The sequence below is a fragment of the Hesperophylax consimilis genome, chromosome 9 (assembly GCF_061612785.1).
Source record: "Hesperophylax consimilis isolate HC1 chromosome 9, BYU_Hcon_1.0, whole genome shotgun sequence".
NCBI classification, from domain to species: domain Eukaryota; kingdom Metazoa; phylum Arthropoda; class Insecta; order Trichoptera; family Limnephilidae; genus Hesperophylax; species Hesperophylax consimilis.
This window is the reverse complement of record NC_142844.1, coordinates 11,997,282-12,004,234: the sequence shown is the minus strand read 5'-3', so window position 1 is coordinate 12,004,234 and position 6,953 is coordinate 11,997,282.

Sequence of the window (6,953 nt, the reverse complement as noted above, 5' to 3'; positions counted from 1 at the left end):
TGCGTCTTGAGAAAGACGATATATTCGACATTTGTAATTTGCATATTGAAAAGAACGCTTTTATAAAAGCGGTTGGTTTTTATTGCGGGTGCAACTTCTTGTATCCCTCCAGGCTCAGTCGGTAACGGCTCTGCGGGGCGCTGGCTGGTTCAGTAGGCAATGGCAGATCCTCTCTCCGAGGCTGGCTGTTGGGAAGGCTCAGTGAAGCCCGAGGCAGAGGCGCCGCGACGTCGGGGCGTCGTTGGCTTGTCGGTGAGCAGCGAGCTCAGCAGCAGGCAGTTGCAGTAGACAGCGGAAGTGGAGCGGGGGGGGGAACCGGGTTGAAGTCAAACACAGCGTGTTGCTCTCAGGTAGCGAAGCGGTTCAGGCAGAGCGGACAGCGGTAGATGTTGCTCGGTCCAGGGCTTATGGCGGAATGGTGAAGGGACCGGTTTTTGCGGCGCCTTTATAAGATTCTATAGGACCGCGCCTCCGACCCTTGATTGTATTATGAAATTCCCGTAACGAGCTTGCTTTTTTCTTGCTATGAAGCTCGCCACGCTTGTAGGATTAAATCTGTTTATCTCAGAAATATAGGAATATTTTATAATATTAGACCTTATCTGCCTCTGTCGCCCTGCCAAAACCACATCGTCGCAATATTGTTTATTTAGTTATAATAAGACATATTCTACAAGATAAGTGGTCAAATCTCTGTAACATTTTCAGAGTTTCGCTGATTACATAATTATCTTACGTGTAACATATTTTATTTCTATTCGAGCTTATTTAATTAACATATAAGTATCTTTGTATATAATTATTTAGTTAACATTGTTTCCTATTATTACAGGAAGGGCTTGCAAATTTGTATTTTTTTACAAATCTCTTGGATACACGTGGGCCGTTCAAGCAGGTTTTGTGCTTAGCCAATCAGCGGCTGCCTAGCCAGAGTAAGATGGTTGCTTGAGTTGAAGCGAGACAACTGCCTTTTAGGTCCGAGCGATAAAATTTACCGTTAAACGGCAGGGCAGGTTTTTAAACATGAGTTACCTATATGTAAGGCAGGTTTATCAACATTAGTTTTATGGAAGGTTTTACATAGTTTTCGACAGTGGTAAATATGATGGCATTTTGTTGTGTTTTTTATAATTGATGTACATTTTATATTGATGATGCTGATGACGTTCGATACAACAGTATAAAAATAAGTGCAGAGCCTCATTTCAGGATAGTTTGTCGAGAGTTTTGGGGAGTTCGGAAGGAGAAAAAGTGCAGTTAAACGCGTGTATATTGTTAGATAATGCGTTTCCACGGAATCGAACCGCGTATAGAAATATAATATATATTTAAGGATACCTGGCTAGCTCAAGCAGGGTTCCGTGTTTTCAGTTCGTTGGTATTAAAAGAGAACATACGCCTTCTAGAAGTGGGTAGAACAAAGGGATATCTTGGAAATAAAACACTATTATTGTGGTGCTTTTAAATGCCTTCAAAAATACCTATATTACAGCACTGGAATCTACGCGTAGGAAAAGCTTAAATCTCTTTGTGGACGGTTAAAAGAATGAAAGAATGATGTTAAATTAGTGGGAAGAAAGCAGAGACAGAAATTAATAAAAAATAAAGCATGGAACGATACCGCAGGTAGTTTTGTAGACGTCCAGGGGGCAGGCAGTAGAAAAAATTAATCGAAATATACTAGTAATTAATTGACAAACACTTTCAACACACTGTGTAGCAAAGCAAGTCTCGAATTCAAAGCGGGGAGCGTAACACCCTCTCGTTACAAGAGCTAAAACCCAAGAGACCGGTCTCTTCTAACCGAGCTGAGGACCGCTCGTTGCCCCCGCCTCTCCCGATAATGGTCAACGCCCCCAAGGGGTTACCATATGAAAGAATTTAAAAATACAATGTACCTGATTTTAAGAAAATATCGAGCCATAATCGGCAGAACAGCGTAAGCGACAATTTGTAAATTATACAGGAGAAGGTTTTTTTTAATTAACTTTCTTAATTGATTCCAAAAAGGATTTAGGTTAATCAAGATTGATAATCTTTGGTTACTGCCTGTATGAAATGAAAATACTTTTTATTTGAATGCCTCCAGTTGTCGAGATAGTGGCGGTAACGCTGTTTTGCCTGTAACCCTAACAGATTTTTTTCCCTCTGAAATGTCGCTTACGCTATTTGGAGTAGATTTTTTTTAAAATTTTATCATTCAATAAATGTATTCCATAAGTAACTACTAATAAAAAACATATATATTTTTAAAGTAATATTTTTTAATTATCTTGCTTGTACTTTACAGGGAAAATTAAGAAAAAATATTATTTTCTAAAAACAATAAAAATAAAAATGTTATTTCCAAAACAATAAAAATAAAACGAAAATATTTTAACAAATAATAAACATAATAGATACAACGTATATATTTTTTTAATAATAGCACTTATATCGGCAATTTTTCAAAAGTTTGTTGGTTTGAGCCACATTTTTCAAAACTATTCACATGTCTTCCTGGTCGGATTCAGGTAAGGTATCTTCCACTGAGGATCCATGTGGCAGTTCCAAAAATTCATGCCTCATCCTCTCAGGAATAATACCTTTCTCGCAGAGACCTTTAAGATCCCTATACTTGATCTCCGATATTGGCAATTTAGCACTGTATAGTGTTGGTGGTAGCGATTGAAGTATCGCGGCACTTGATCGGGATCTGATTGCATTGTCCAGGTCTAAGAGCTCAATCTTACTCTCATTGAAAAAGCCGTACATTACTTCAATATTTGACGAGTTGTTTTTAAATGAGGCCTGTCGTAACTCTCCAAATTTAATTTTAAATTTTGAAGGAATGTAAGCAGCAGCAAAGGATTTCCAGTCCCGGAATTCTGCATGTGACACAACAATGATTTGATAATTTTCGGGCTGTGTCCTGGCATTGGAAATTATGGTGGGCCATTCTGATGGAGCCCAAATCACCCTGCGCCTGATGAAAGTTTCAATTGTCGCATGAATGGAATCGACCGGCATTATGGTGTGACCTGGTAACAGAAAATGTATTTCTAAAGATTCAATGAAAGTTGCATTTTTCATGAAATAAGAGAGCATAGCTAACATTGCTCGGTTCTTATTTTGACCAGCGCAGCTATCACAGTACAATAAAACCTTGGATTTCTTCCTCGCTTTTTCAATCATTTCCAAATATTTGTAAATTATTGTGCAGATTTCATTACAGCCACGCTTGCCATCAGTTTCACCCCATAAAAAGCAATATCCATTCTTCGTTCCACTTTCGTAGATACTCTCATTATAGTATGCGTATTTTTGACTATAATACAAATTTACGTTTTCTCCATGGGGAGTGTTTAGCACCTTCTCGAGGTCAAAACTTGCGCACAAAATATCATTATCATTTTTGCTTTTAGCCTGATCATTAATGAAGATCTCTTTGCATTTTTCCTTTTCGCTGAGGTGACTTTTGTAAATATCCATTTCAGTTTGCTGAAGCTTCTCGTCGCCGGACAAATTTTTCACTTTCTCACATAAAAAACACTTGTCCTTTTTAGGTAAATGAAAACCCAAGTTGAAATTCGTATTAAATATTTTTCTAAAAATATTCAGACTCACAATGTTACTATGCCCAGATTCATCTAATGAATTAACATTTTCAATGTATATTTTATACACAGTTTTCACATTACGCAAATCGGCAGGAAGATATCTTTTCGAAGATTTATTTCGACAGTAGTGAGATGGAAGAGCGGGCAATTGTGTAATAAACTTTATTACCATGTCCTTTTTTTCTTGGTCCGTTTTATTGGATGGTTCGTGCTTTCCTCTCATATCGGCTTTAGAAAAATTATTGAATTTGCCCGATATCAAGAGTTTTCAAAAGAAATTGCTGACAGACTTGAACTCTTTTCTTGTTCCAATTTATGAAATATTTATATGATGTGTTTCTTCTGCTATCATTTTTAGCCCTTTTTCTTTTGATTGGCTGTTTGTTTATACACAAAAGAAGCCAGTCCCTCTGCCGCTGGTTGCTGGCCATGCCCCAATAAAATGCATGTATGTTAAGGCGATCTTCTTCACTGAATTGAATGGCACAATTGTTGCCACATTTTTTATTTAGACACGGATTTGGTTTAACACTTTTGTGCTGTCCAGTACATTTTTCTCCTCTCCTTCGCACTCTCTTTGAGACTAATTTTGATTTCCTTAACCCAGCATATCCAACAGATAAATGTGGATCACTAACACTGCCAATAAGTAAGCTTTCATCGCTCATTTCTGCATCTGCATCATCTGAGTCAGGCTTCCAAGACTCTTCAGATGGTTCGAAATCTAAACATAATTCAGTATCGGAGAATTGAACAATTGGACTTAAATGTGCTGTTGCTGAAGTGTTCCCATCACAAACATCTATTTTCTGATTATGGGGCTCCTCGTCAATACATAAAATTGTTCTTAAATTATTATCGGAGGGTTCCAGAATGTTCATCGAATCACTTTCGCTATCAGTGTAATCTACTAGACGAACAGTAGTCAAATGTTTCGGTAATGTAGGTGACTTTCTTGAATCGCTATCTATCTTTGGCAGAATAATCGGTGAACCTGAAGAGGTATTGGCTATAGACTGTAATGCTATTTCTACCATCTTACGCGTTCGAGTTTGTGGAGCCATCTGCACAAGAAAAATATTTTGTACTGTTTTACTTCATAACGCAATGACATTTTACCCCTTAAACGCACAGTGCGTAGTAGGTAACAGTAATTATACTAATATTATAAAACTAATTATGCTAATATTTAAATACGTAACGTTAAATTAAATAGATTTACCGTGTAGAATTTCCGTTGCAATCGAAAGCGACGCCGCCACCCGCTGACACGTTCGCACTGGTCATCCGATGGACCAGGAGGGTATAACTCCGAGAAAAAAGTGGGTCAGAAAAAAAGACACGGTAATCTCTATGGGTGACTTGTGACGTATATTTTCCACAAACCAATACGAACTTCATGCATGTTTATAGGCCGCTGTCATTGGCCGATTTTAGGCTAGCCAATGGGTTGGCTCCGAATGAGAATTATACTGTCTATGGTTACGACTTTTTTATAGTTTCTATCCTAGTCGATGGTGAGTATGTGTAGTAGTGACGTATATTTATCAGTTACAGACTTTTATCTATGGCAAACATTAGGACCCTTGGGCTCAGTACTAAAAACCCGAAGATATTGATCTAGTGAGTGGTTCATTTATGCGATGGACGCTAACTGACAAAACTGGAACATTCTCTACCGTTCGGCGTAAGAACGTAACCGAACATATTGTCGCTTACGCTATCAAATGACGTCGGTTGCGCTGTTTTGCTCGTCTACAAGATTTGTAAGGAAGTTCATACGCTAAAAGGCACAGGTACCGAAAAAGCGTCAGGCGTAAGATAGAACTGTTATATTTTTATCGCATACGTATTAGGTAAAATTGAACAGCTTTCGTTAAAAATCGTAATTTGACAAAAAACGTCGCTTACGCTGTTCTGCCGATTATGGCTCGATATTACGGGGTTGAATGTTTTAATTTTAAGAAAGTTCGTTTTATAACACTTCCCCGAAAACACAACGAAAAAACTGCCGTGGGAATGAAAGTTTTTTGACTCTAAATCGCTTAAAACCTCTTTGACAAAAGCTACAAAGGAGTCATCCACATAGAGATTCAGCATTAAAAACCTAAGCCCAAAAGTTACATATCTTACATGGTGAAATTTGTGCACAATATTTCAAATTATTATTTATATATATATATATATATATATATATATATATATATATATATATATTTTTTTTTTTTTTTGGTAATACGGTGCACATAATCGTAAGAGCAACAGCAGCAAGTGAGGGTATCAATCGTTAGAGCAACAGCAGCAAGTGATGGCATCGGCTCTCTCTGCAAAGGGCCGCGAGCAGTAGCGTAAACTCGTTCGTCATGGCGTAGATGTCTCGGTCCCGGCGGGAACGATTCAAGGAGAAGCGTTAACATGAAAGCGAAATATAAGAAAATATTTAAAAAATGCAAATAAGCAGTGGGCAATGAACGAAAAAAAATCAAAATAAAAAATCGAGTTCACATAAGGAGTGAGAAACAAATATTGAATAGTAAATCTATTTGCACATGGGGAGCAGTATATAGGCAGAACTTCCCATTGTATATCGTGACGCACACACATATATGTTTATATTTTATACATAAGGCAAAAAACATACTAAAATCATTAATTAGCACTAAATAATCAATATATGCTGAAAAACACACACGAGAATCAGTATCCACCTTTTAATGGTTCGGATATGCTTCCGTATGGTCATTGCTGAAAATAAATAAAACAAAATTAACAATATACATTGAAAAACACACACGAGAATCAATATCCACCTTTTAATGGTAAGGATTTGTTTCGGTGCAATCGGCGTCTACCTTTTGGTGTTTTTTTTTTTTTTTTTTTTTTTAATCAGCATATCTACCTTTTAATGGTCCAGATAGCTGTTTGAAGAATAGCTGAAAAGAAAAAACACAAAATAAACAATATAAGCTAAAAAACACACACGAAAATCAATATCCACCTTTTAATGGTACGGATTTGTTTACGTGCAATCGGCTTCAACGTTTTAGTTTTTTTTTTTGATCAGCATATCTACCTTTTAATGGTCCAGATAGCTGTTTGAAGAATAGCTGAAAAGAAATAAACAAAATAACCAAAGCCACTCTTATCAGTATCTACCTTTTAATGGTCCAGATAACTGTTAATGAATAGAGCAACATACGAGTAAAATCAAAATCGTCCTCCTTTAGTGACCTACATATCGCCAGAAATCTTGTAAGAATTGCTGACATAGGTATAATACGAGACGTATCTTTCAAATACTTAGTGCTGTAGACCTTATTTATTTTTGTTGAAAATCATTGCATCCATACAAAA